The sequence below is a fragment of the Hevea brasiliensis genome, chromosome 1 (assembly GCF_030052815.1).
Source record: "Hevea brasiliensis isolate MT/VB/25A 57/8 chromosome 1, ASM3005281v1, whole genome shotgun sequence".
Lineage (NCBI taxonomy): Eukaryota > Viridiplantae > Streptophyta > Magnoliopsida > Malpighiales > Euphorbiaceae > Hevea > Hevea brasiliensis.
The window spans coordinates 124561230-124575198 of record NC_079493.1 but is presented as its reverse complement, the minus strand read 5'-3'; positions in this window follow the sequence as shown (position 1 = coordinate 124575198).

Sequence of the window (13969 nt, the reverse complement as noted above, 5' to 3'; positions counted from 1 at the left end):
AACATGATTAGACAACCTGCGAGGATGAAAAGCAGGTTAATCCTCAAAAATATCCTCCTGTGGCCTGGAAAAATATTGAACAGGAGTGAGCGTTCGACTCAGAGAGTAAAATATCAATTTCAGCTATAATCTCTATAACTATCTAAAGCTAATGCATCCTGTAAAGTGAAATGCACATCAGCAATAAATTCACATCATAACAGCAAAAAGGTAATTTGGAGCACTCACACACCCAGTAATATCAATCATAATATATGGGAGCTGATCCCCTATACAGTTCTCTTAAATCCAAACTGTGCCAGCGAAGAACTCAGCTCGGACTTCCACTTAATAACCAAATCGGGGTCCCAGTGAAGAACTCAAGCCGTGTCTACCCCGAAGGACCAGGTCCTAGTGAAGATCTCAAGCCGTGTCTACCCGTCCTATCCATAGTCTACACCACATCACACGCACGCCAACGCACGCACACTGCTCCAAATTACCACAACAACATCCATGGCACTTTAACAGTTATGAATGCAACATAAATCGTGCCTAGAGTTTAACTACATAGATATATGCATATAAGTTATGCATGGACATGCTTGAACATATAATAATATCGAAATTACAATTAAAATTAATATTTTACTCACAGACTTGACGGCAATCACTGTGGCGGCTAGGTGGAGGAAGAAGGCTGTCCCAGCTCACCTGACAATTTTATTACAATCATTTAATAAGTTTGACTCAATACAAACTAAAAAAAGACTAAATACGTCCTAAGTCGTGCCGAAGATCCGGCAGAGTCTCCCCTATACCTAGGACCTACCCGACCTGCAAAAGGGCTCAAAATACACTTCTATATTCACAATCCATATATCCACAGCTCAATCACATCACACAGCCCCTCCTGGGCCTATCCAAACAGTCATCCATCACAATATGTAAAATTTTAATTTAGTCCTTATAATTAACTCTTTTTTCAAAAACTACCCAAATGAACTCTAAAAATTCTAAAACTTTGCCCCGCAGTCCTTAACAATATTACTAGGCTATTGCAAAAAGAATCATAATTTTCTGAGCTACCACAAATATTTTATGGATTTTTAATCCTATTTAAGCACTAGAAAATTACGTAAAAGCAAGGTTCGAGTTTACCTTTGCCGATTCCGACTCCGGGGACGCGCTCGGGACATCTGACAATGGTGGGGTAGCCAAAACCTCGATTCAATTCGGAGACTTTTTCCGGTAGCCGGCCTGTCTGGCCGAAAATTCACAGACCCGAACAACTATCGAATTTCCGCGAATTAAAGATACCTACATGAAGCCCACAACACGGGGGTTAGTACATAAATTTTATGGAATTTTCTAAGCTCATTAAATGCTCGAAAAAATACTGCGAAGTTCCGTGGGACCCACCGAAAAACGGTGTCGGAAAAATTTGAATTTTATATCGCCGTGAAGCTCCCGATGAGTGGAGAGCTCTAGTACTCTCGGTTTTCTCGTGGGGTTCACGGTTTGCGAGAAATTTAGCCCAAAAGTCAAAATGGGCTAAAACTTCCCAGGCAAAAATTGGACAAACCGCTCTATGGATTTCTGTGTTCTTGGTGTCTATGGAAAGCTCTCGACGAGTAGATAGATTTAGACACAAGACCCGGTCCGATTGGTGGCCGGATCGGCCGGATTTTAGCCGGGAAGATGAAGCGGCGCGCTTGCGCGTCGCGTCGCCCAGGCGGCTGGGGATGGGCACCGGCAGGCTGGGGTGGCAGGGGAGGTGACGGCGCGACAAGGGGAGGAGGGAGGAGAGAGAAAACGGGAGAGAAAGAGAGGAAGGAAGAAATGCGCGCGGGAGAAAAAGAGAAAAAGAAGAAGGAGCCGGTCCGATTGGACCAGTCCTATCCGGTTCGGTTTGATTCGGCAGGTTCAATTCGGAATACAAAATTTTGAATTTTTACTCTGTCTTAGGACCGAAAATGAGGCCCAAAAATTTCGAAAAAATTTCAGAAAACTCAGAAAAATTCGTAGACTCCAAATATATTTTTAGTTTTGCCACGTGGTCTTTAAATTAATTTTTAAAAATCATCAAAGTTTTATATTTTAGAAAAATCGAACCCGATTTTTAAAATCTGAAAAAAATTTCAAATAATTTCCTAAAATTTAAATAAAATAAAATATCCTTATTTCCCCAAAAATAATAAATTTAAAAATTAGGGGTGTTACATTCTTCCCCCCTTACAGAAAATTCGTCCTCGAATTTTACACAAGGCAGAATAAAGTACAAGATTACACATTGAACAGATAAGGGTATTTGCTACGCATGTCCCGTTCTGACTCCTAGGTGCACTCCTCCACTGACTGGCTCCTCCACAAAACCTTAACCATAGGGATCTGTTTTGATCTTAGCTGTCTCACTTTGTAGTCCACTATGACTACAGGTTGCTCCTCAAACGTCAAGTTTTCTTTTAGCTCTATTACATCTGGCTATAGTACATGAGAAGGATCAGGAATGTATTTCCTGAGCATAGAGATATGAAACACAGGATGAACATGAGAAAGGTTGGATGGTAGCTCCAACCGATAGGCAACTGCTCCAACTCTATCCGTAACCTCAAAAGGTCCAATACACTGAGGTGCCAACTTGCCCTTCTTTCCAAATCTCATGACTCCCTTCATTGGAGAAACCTTCAGGAATACATAGTCGCCTGCCTGCTGCAAACTCCACATCCCTCCGTCTGGGGTCTGCATAACTCTTCTGCCTACTGAAAGCTGTTTTCAATCATTCCCTGATTAAAGGAACTATCTCCGAAGTGTACTGCACTAAATCTACATCATGCACCTTCGCTTTTCCCATTTCTGTCCAACACAGAGGAGACCTACACTTTCTTCCATATAGTGCCTCATAGGGTGCCATCCCTATGCTGGAATGGTAACTGTCGTTGTAGGCAAACTCCACCAAAGCTAGCTGATCATCCCATTGACCTCCAAAATCCAAAACACTCATGCAAAGCATGTCTTCCAGTGTTTGGATTGTCCTTTCGGACTGTCCATCTGTCTGAGGGTGGAAAGAAGTGCTAAAGTTCAACTGTGTGCCAAGTGCCTCCTGCAACTTTCTCCAAAACTGAGAAGTGAATTGGGGCCCTCTGTCAGATATTATGGAAGTCGAAACTCCATTCAATCTGACTATTTCTCGAATATAGAGTCGGGCGTACTGTGCAACAGAATATGTAGTCTTCATAGGTAAGAAGTGAGCTGATTTGGTTAGGCGATCTACAATTACTCATATCGAATCATATCTTCGGGTGGTACGAGGCGACCCAGTCACAAAATCCATAGTAATCATTTCCCACTTCCATTCTGGGATAGGGAACTCTTGCAGCTTCCCTAACGGTCTCTGGTGTTCAAACTTCACCTTCTGACAAGTCAAGCACTTGGACACAAAGTCTGCTATATCTCTCTTCATGCCATTCCATCAATAGCTATCTTTCACATCATGGTACATCTTGGTGGAACCTGGGTGGACACTGTACAGGGTATAGTGTGCCTCTTGCATGATTTCATTTCTGAGATTGTCTACATCGGGCACACATATTCTAGAACCTTGCATAAGGGCGCTATCATTGGCAAATCCAAACTCTCCACCTTCACCTTGCTGTACTCTTTCTATGATCTTCATCAATTGTTGGTTTCTGTGCTAGGAAACTCTAACTCTATTTTGCAAGTCTGGTCTCACTGAAAAATGAGCCAACAATACCCCCTCATCTGAAAGATCTAGGAATAAACCTTGATCCATCAACTCATGTACTTCCTGAATCAACGGTCTCTTCTCTGCTGAAATGTGCGCCAAGCTACTAGAAGATTTTCTGCTCAAAGCATCTGCTACTACATTGGCCTTCCCAGGGTGGTACTGGATGGTGCAATCATAGTCCTTTAGAAGCTCCATCCATCTCCTCTGTCTCAAGTTTAAATCCCTCTGTTGGAAGATGTACTTCAAACTCTTATGGTCGGTATATATCTCGCACACTTCACCATACAGGTAGTGTCTCCAGATTTTTAGTGCAAAGACTACAGCCGCCATTTTCAAATCATGGGTAGGGTAGTTCTGCTCATGCCTCTTCAGCTGCCTTGAAGCATAAGCCACTACTTTTTCATTTTGCATCAAAACACACCCTAAGCCAACTCTGGAGGCGTCACAATACATGGTGTATCCTTCACCACTCATCGGTAGTGTCAACATAGGGGCGGTGGTTAGACACTCGTTAAGTTTCTGGAAACTCTTCTCACAGTCATCTGTCTAAATGAATGGAACATTTTTTCGAGTCAACTTAGTTAGGGGAGCTGCTATCCTGGAAAAATCCTGCACAAAACGCCGATAGTAGCCAACTAGACCCAGAAAACTTCGCACCTCAGTGACTGTTGTAGGCCTAAGCCAATCCGTTACAGCTTCAATTTTCTTAGGATCCACTTGAATACCTTCACTAGAAACCACGTGTCCCAAGAATGAGATGCTTTCTAGCCAAAATTTACACTTTGAAAATTTGGCATATAGCTGGTGCTCCCTCAAAGTCTGCAACACCATTCTCAAGTGCCACACGTGTTCCTCCTCGGCCCGAGAGTATACCAAAATGTCATCTATGAATACGATGACAAAACGGTCCAAAGACGACTTGAACACCCGGTTCATCAAGTCCATAAAGGCTGCTGGTGCATTAGTGAGTCCAAAAGACATTACCAAGAACTCATAATGACCATATCTTGTCCTGAATGCCGTTTTGGACACGTCCTCATTCCTGATTCTCAACTGATGGTAGCCTGATCGCAGGTCTATCTTGGAAAAGAATCTAGCCCCTTGGAGCTGATCAAACAGATCATCGATCCGAGGAAGTGGATACTTGTTCTTCACAGTCACCTTGTTTAGCTGTCTATAGTCAATACACAATCTCAATGACCCATCCTTCTTTCTCACAAATAGAACAGGAGCACCCCAGGGTGAAGTGCTCGGACGTACGAAACCCTTGTCCAGAAGCTCCTGTAGTTGCTCCTTTAACTCTTTCAATTCTGCTGGTGCCATCCTGTAAGGCGGCATTGATATGGGCTTCGTACCCGGCACAACATCAATGTAAAACTCTATTTCTCTTCCTGGTGGCAATCCTGGAAGCTCCTCAGGGAAGACATCCATGAATTCTCTGACAACAGGAACATTTTCCATGTTGACACCTTCTACAGATGTATCTCTCACCAATGCCAAATACCCTTGGCATCCACGCCTCAACATTTTTCTAGCACTAATTGCTGACACCAAATTATATGGAGCCACGCTCCTGTCACCATCAAAGCTAAACTCTTCTACACCAGGTATGTGGAAATACACTTTTTTGTTCCTGCAGTCTAAAGTGGCATAATGAGTTGCCAACTAATCCATCCCCAAGATTACATCGAAATCCATCACTAGTAGAGGAACCAAGTCTGCTGGGAGGATCTTTCCATCCACTACTACTGGGCTACCCGGAAAAATCATATCTACATTTATGTTGTCACTAAGTGGGGTAGCTACCGACAAAGGGCATTCTAAAGTTGTAAGGTTTCTACCCAATCTCATGGCAAACACAGGGGAGACAAATGAGTGCGTAGCACCCAGATCTATCAAAACACGAGCCTCATAGGAACAGACTAGAAGAATACCTGCCACAACTGCATTGGAAGCCTGAGCATCCTGGTGGGTCAAGGTGAAAACCCGAGCTTGACCCCTACCCTGAGTGGCAGAACCCTGATACTGACTTCTACCTCCAGATCTGCCTCCAAATCCATGTCCCCCTTATCCTCGGCCCTGTTGGCCACTGAACTGACTGCCTGCCATGCTGGAAACACTTGGATACAACTGACGAGGAACATTTGCAACAGAAACCTGTGACCTCATCTGTGGCTCACTGAACACGGGGCATTCCCTAGCAAAGTGACTTAGTTGGCCACACCTGAAGCATACTCCTGAACCCATCATACAAGATCCTGAATGTCCTCTTCCACACTATGCACAAGGTGCCATGGAGGATCTGACCTGACCAGGCTGCATGTACCGGCTGTGACCACTGCTGGATCCGTACCCTGGTCTGAACCCTCGGGATTTGTGTCTAAAACCACTCCTCTTATTTCTGTTTCTTCCTCTGTAATTAGTTTGGCCACCACTATCCGTAGTATCCATATGGGGAACACCTGAAGAACTCTCTGCTCTGTTTTTCTTTACTCTTCCGTTGTCATCCATAGCATAGCTAATCTCAATTTGTCTGGCTCGATCAACCACCACATCAAAAGACTGATCAGACATCATGGCCAGGTTTGCATACCTCCTGTCCAGCCCCTTTAGGAATTTCTTCACCTTCATAGTTTCTGTAGCAATTGCTGTAGGGGCATACCTGCTCAGTTCCAGAAATTCTGTAGCATATTTATCTACAGACCTGCCATTCTGTCTTAAGGCCTCAAAGGCCCACTGCTTTGTCCAAAAATCGATATGCATCGTCTGACACATCATAAGTATCAGGCACTAACTTCTTAAAATTGATGATCTGTTTGTAAGGTTTCCCTCTTGGTGCGGTGGACTGCTGCTGTTATGAAGGGTGGATCATATACTGCGCCATCATGTCGATGGTTCTCTGCAACCCAGCTAGAGTAGCTGCCATTGGGTTTATGGGACCCTGTGCCATAAAGGCGATCTGAGCCCGATGGCGGTGTTCTTACTTGAGCAGCTCTTAGCCTCCTACCCCGCCTCCTCGGGGCAGGCGCCTCATCCTGTGCTGACACCTCGTCAGGCACATCTGGTTCTGGTGTAGTGGCAGCTCTCCTGCTTCTACACATTTTCTTGAAATTCAGCAACATTAGCCCACAATGTTCAAAATAACATGTTACACAGCTCTATAGACTCATATTTATACATAATTATATGAAGCAGAAACTAGAAGCAAAGATGACAATGCAAGACGAATATGGACCCTATTTTCCGCATGTGACTCCTAGTAGACTCTTCCCAATGAATCTGGAGCCTAAGCTTTGATACCACATTTGTCACGACCCAACCTATGGGCCGGACCGGCACTAGGACCTGGGCCAGCCTAAAGCCCCCAAGACCCTTAGTAAGCCTAACTATTTACTAACCCAACTCTAAGGCCCATTTGGGCCTAATTTCAAGAAATCAACCGGACAGAATTCGGTCATAAAATGGACCTTCCAACGGGGAGTTTTTGATTCACCCGACCTGTAAACACAATAAATAATCAATTGGGGAGCTCAGCTCACCCTCCACATACTCATATCAGTATAAAAATAAATGGGAGCTCAGCTCCCTCATCCAGTCCATCAAACATGCATGTGATAAAAAATTTTACAGGTCCAAAATAGCAATTAATATTACAAACCCAAATCAATTAAATATTTCTAACATATGCGAAAATTCTAGAAGTTTATAGAATTACACAAACATGATTAGACGACCTGCGAGGAAGAAAAGCAAGTTACTCCTCAAAAATATCCTCCTATGGCCTAGAAAAATATTGAACAGGAGTGAGCGTTTGACTCAAAGAGTAAAATATCAATTTCAACCATAATCTCTATAACTATCTAAAGCTAATGCATCCTGTAAAGTGAAATGCAACATCAGCAATAAATTCACATCATAACAGTAAAAAGGTAATTTGGAGCACTCACACACCTAGTAATATAAATCATAATATATGGGAGCTGATCCCCTATACAGCTCTCTTAAATTCAATCTGTGCCAGCGAAGAACTCAGCTCCGACTTTCACTTAATAACCAAATCGGGGTCCCAGCGAAGAACTCAAGCCATGTCTACCCCGAAGGACCGGGTCCCAGCGAAGATCTCAAGCTGTGTCTACCCGTCCTATCCATAGTCCACACCACATCACATGCACGCTAACGCACGCACACTGCTCTAAATTACCACAACAACATCCATGGCACTTTAACAGTTATGAATGCAATATAAATCGTGCCTAAAGTTTAACTACATAGATATATGCATATAAGTGATGCATGGGCATGCTTGAACATATAATAATATCGAAATTACAATTAAAATTAATATTTTACTCACAAACTTGATGGCAATCACTGTGGCGGCTGGGCGGAGGAAGAAGGCTGTCTCGGCTCACCTGACAATTTTATTATAATCATTTAATAAGTTTGACTTAATACAAACTAAGAAAAGAGCAAATACGTCCTAAGTCGTGCCGAAAATCCGGCAGAGTCTCCCCTATACCTAGGACCTACCCGACCTGCAAAAGGACTCAAAATACACTTCTATATTCACAATCCATATATCCACAGCTCAATCACATCACACAGCCCCTCTTGGGCCCATCCAAATAGTCATCCATCATAATATGTAAAATTTCAATTTAGTCATTATAATTGACTCTTTTTGCAAAAACTACCCAAATGAACTCTAAAAATTCTAAAACTTTGCCCCGCGGTCCTTAGTAATATTACTAGACTATTGCAAAAAGAATCATAATTTTCTGAGCTACCACAAATATTTTATGGATTTTTAATCCTATTTAAGCACCAGAAAATTACGTAAAAGCAAGGTTCAGGTTTACCTTTGCCGATTCCGACTCCGAGGACGCGCTCGGGAAGTTTGACAATGGTGGGGTAGCCAAAACCTCGATTCAATTCGGAGACTTTTTCCGGTAGCCAGTCTGTCTGGCTGGAAATTCACAGAACTGGACAACTGTCGAATTTCCGTGAATTAAAGATACCTACACAAGCCCACAACACGGGGGTTAGTACATAAATTTTACGGAATTTTCTAAGCTCATTAAATGCTCGGAAAAACACTGCGAAGTTCCGTGGGACCCACCGAAAAACGGTGTCGAAAAAATTTGAAATTTATATCTTCGCGAAGCTCCCGACGAGTGGAGTGCTCTGGTACTCTCGGTTTTCTCGTGGGGTTCACGGTTTGCGAGAAATCTAGCCCAAAAGTCAAAATGGGCTAAAACTTCCCGGGCAAAAATTGGACAAACTGCTCTATGAATTTCGGCGTTCTTAGTGTCTATGGAAAGCTCTCGACGAGTAGATGGATTTAGACACAAGACCCGGTCCGATTGGTGGCCGGATCGGCGGGATTTCGGCGGGAAGGCGGCGGGCGCTCGCATTGCGTCACTGGGGCCTTTTTAGGCGTTCAGAGGCGGCCGACAAGTGGGCAGGCTGAGGGCGGCGCCGTGGTGGGGTGGCGAGGAGGTGGAGGGGTGGCAGGGGAGGTGGAGGCGCGACAAAGGGAGGAGGGAGGAGAGAGAAAACGGGAGAGAAAGAGAGGAAGGAGGAAACGCACGCGGGAGAAATAGAGAAGAAGAAGAAGGAGCCGGTCCGATTCGACCGGTCTGATCCGATCCGGTTTGATTCAGCTGGTTCGATTTGAAATACAAAATTTTAAATTTTTACTATGCCTTGGGACCGAAAACGAGGCCCAAAAATTTCGAAAAAATTTCAGAAAACTCAGAAAAATTTGTAAACTCCAAATATACTTTTAGTTTTACTACGTGGTTTTTAAATTAATTTTTAAAAATCATCAAAATTTTATATTTTTGAAAAATCGAATCCGATTTCTAAAATCCGAAAAATATTTCAAATAATTTCTTAAAATTCAAATAAAATAAAATATCAATATTTACCCAAAAATAATAAATTTAAAAATTAAGAGTGTTACATAATTAAGTAAATGATATACTTTTATCAATTGAATAAATCAGGTTAAATATTTTAATGAATTGCTTTTTTTATGTGTTTGATTGATTAATTGGGTTATTGTGATAAGTTATTATTTAATAAAGATCAATAATTTAAAGCTTAAAATTTAATTTTTAAATATAAATTTATAATTTTAAACCATTAGTAATTATCTTTAAAATATTTACTTGTAAATAACATTTATCGAATATTTTAATTTAATAATTTAAATTGAAAAGTAAACTAATTAGTTATCAGCTACTGAATAAATTGACATATAACTTAATAATTTCATTAAACTCACTAGTATTTTACTCTAATAATTCATAAATAATTAAATATAATGGCAAATAAAAGGTATGCATACTTTTCTTAGAATAAATTATTTGTAAGAAAAAAAATTTAATTAAATTTTCACATAATTATATTTAATTTTTATTTATTAAAAATAATTTTAAATAAAAAATTATTTTTTTATTTTAAATATAAAAAATAAAAAATTAAATTAAATTTTCATAAAATTATAATTTCTAAATAAAAGGAATAAGTTTATTGCGTTAAGCAAATGACTATTTAACTGCTGTCTAAAGAGAGGCTTGAACTACTCCTTAAATAATTAGATTTTTTTTTTATATAAATAAAAAATTTTGATACAAGTGGATATGACCCAATAACTCCTTTCTTCTAGAAACCTCATTCGTATAAGTTTTATTATTTTTTTAATCAACAAGGATAAGTTTAATTATTGAGTTAAGTTGGATTAAAATAATAATCATCATTGTTATTTTTCAATTAGAAGGTTCATCAGATCAGATTTATTTTCTAGTCTAATTGGCCAAATAAGAAGAAAAAACCACATGTTATAATTTAATTAAAATGCTTTGATTTTTTCCTTAATAATTAATGTTTAAAAGATAATTAATATTAATTAATTAATTAATTATTGATTAATGATTAATACCATTCGTTGCCACTTGCCCATAATCACTGATCAGAACAAGCCATGGTGTTGCAGACCCAGTGGCAAGGGGGCAAGCAGCTGCATCATTTGACCAAGTTGGCCTCAATTGCTTTTGACTTTTGACTTTCAGATTCAGAGTTCACAATACGGCTAATTTTACAAATCGTGCCTTAATTTTAAAGTTTTTTACACTTTCGACCTTATTTTTATTTTGGTGTCGTAAATCTTTCGATTTAAAAAACATTCTATAAAACCCTTCAATTAAAAAATATTACATAATTTCTAATAATAAAATAATTTTTTAATTTAATAATAAAAATGAATCCGGACTACATTGCCTCCTGGTACGTTCGTCCGGGCACGTTGCCTCTTTGGTAAGTTCCCCCACTCATTTACCTGGCAGAGAACACCCCCTTCTCGTTTCTTTTGATTCCTAGTACCCTCTCCCTCTCCCTAACTTCAAAATGGCTGCCGTTGATCGAAATAGAGAGCTCAGGTCATGGGGGACCCAATGTTGACGAGATCATGCTGTTTGATAGTCGGGAATGCTAGAAATCATACCGGTAAATCTCGACTCCAAACAGACCCTAAAGGATGGATGGAGGGAGAGGGGAAAGATGGGAAATGGGTCTGTTGAGGCATTTTTCAAAAGGGTCCTTCTTCTTATTCATTTGTTTATTTTTATAATATTAAATTAAATATATCTCAGTCTAACATAATTTAATTTAACAGTCAAAGCCATGCACTCATAATTTTCATTTTTTTTAGCTAAAAAAATAAAATTATTTTTTTATTTATGATCATTTATAAATTTATTTTTACGAATTATAGGAATTTCAAATTAATTTAAATTGAAATTAAAAGAATTTTAAAATAGCAATTAAAAGTTAAATGCTGAAAAATGCGCTTTACGGTTAAGCGGCTCGGGCCAGTCAGTCAGGCACACAGTCGGCAGTGCAATTAACTCGTGCAGCGAGCGTGACAGCCCGTGACCGTGCGAGGACGAAATGCGCGCCAACCAGCCGTCTGTAATGAACAAGTGTAGGGAATACGAGTTGACCAAGTGGCCTCCATGGCTGCTGAAGTCACGCCACGTGGTTGATCAGTGAGCCGCACCGAACGGGAAAATTAACGTAAAACGACAATAAAAGATTCAAGAAATTGAAGAGAGAGAGAGAGACGAGTCGTTATCATGGACAAGCAAAGTTCTAGAGCGCCTCTCCAACATGGTGGAGCGTGCTTTCGCCCATCCCATGCCAATTATCAATAGTACCCTTTTTGATTTTTAATAGAATAATAATAACAATAATTGTAATAAAATATTTTTATAATTTTTTCTATCTTTATAAATTGTTATCGACGGTCCTTATTTACATATATGATGATTTTAACTGAATTTTTAGAATATTTCGAGCACATAATTATTATATTTTTTTATCGAATAAGCATGTTTGTAGTGCCAAGGGAATCAAATATTGTTTATATTTAAATATATATGATTATCTGAGAATTGTTTATGGGTACACAAGCATCGCAGATATTAGAAAAAATTTAAAAAATTTCCAAGATTTTTATAAAAAGATTCAGAGATTCCTCATCCTCAAAGGGATTCTTGCACCACTATACCATAAGGCCCACAGAGAAAAATAATAATACAAAAAAAATAATAAAATATCAATATGTGGATCCCAATCCATCTTAATGTCTTCCAAAAGCTTTACTTGCATGAGGAGACAATCCTCCTAATGAGAAAACAATTAACAATCCAATTGAGTTCCAATGCTAATGCCATCCCAACAATACATTATTAAATAATAATAATAATTTTATTTAAATAATATAAACATGCTTTAAGGGGGTAAGATTAAGGCAACATAAAATTGTCATTGATACATTGAAGTTAGCCATAAAATACCAAAGAATTTCCATTAATTAATTCATGTCACTATTTGTGTTGATTTGGATATGACATTGTTTGCCATATTTAATTGTTTATGCTTATAATAATAATAATAATTTTTTTGTGTAATCTTCCTTCTCTTATGCTTAGAAGGAACGTGGGGATAACCAAATTCTTTTTGTGCAAGTCTATCCAAAAAGCATCAAATTTTAGTTTTTTTTTTTAATTGTAATTTATGTCATTAAACTTATATCTAAATAATAAAGCACTACGCCTAATAACTTCATGGTATAAAAATAAATAATTCTCTACACCGGAGAATACAATAAATCTTTATAATGGTGTAAATAATAAATCCTCATAAATAAAAAACTTAATATATAATTATTAATATAAAATTACCAAATTAAAGAAATATAAAATCATCATAAAGGAAGAAAACCTAATGATAATATCATACTTTAATATTCTTTTAAAAGAAAAATATATATTTCACATCAATGCATTCTCATCAAAATAATAAAGTATTACACAACTCTATAATATAGAAAGAAATGAGTCTTCATAATGGAGGAAACACCGTATCCTCACAATGGAAGAAGACCTAATATCTAATTATTCGTATAAAATTACCGAATTGAGGAAATACCAAAATATAACAAATGAAGAAAATTTAATAATATCATCAAATTTAATCTTATATAAGAAATAAAATTTATATTTTCTATCATTGTACTCTTACCTAAATAATAAAATACCATGTTTAACAACCCCATAATATAGAAAGAAATAAGTTATCGCAATAGAGAAAATAACAAATTCTATAAAGCAAATAACAAATCCTTACAAAAGAAGAAAATCTAATATTTAATTGTTAGTATAAAATTGAGGAGTTGAGGAAAAATCAAATTATCACGATGGAAGAAAACTTAACAATTTCATAATATAACAAAAAAAAAAAACATGGCAAACAAGAAAAATGATAAATCCTTACAATAGAAAAAAAATACTAAATTAAAAAAAAACTTAATATCTAATTAGTAATATAATAGAAGAAATACCAAATCCTCATAAATTATAATCTCTAAATATTATTATATAATTACTGAATTTTTAAATAATTACTGAATTAATATTTACTAACACAGATGGTTAAGAATTTTTTAATTACAGCTTAAATTTTTTCCCTATCGAAGAATTACAGCATAATACTAGCAAAATTTATGCATGTTAGTTTATTACGGTTTCTATAGTTTAAGATTTATAATTTATATAATTTGTTTGATATTGTAATTGAAATCACTGTTAAAAATATATTTTAAAATATATTAAAAACAGTTATTAAAATTAGTATAACATTAAATTTATTGTATTTTAATTATAAAATTTAAAAATA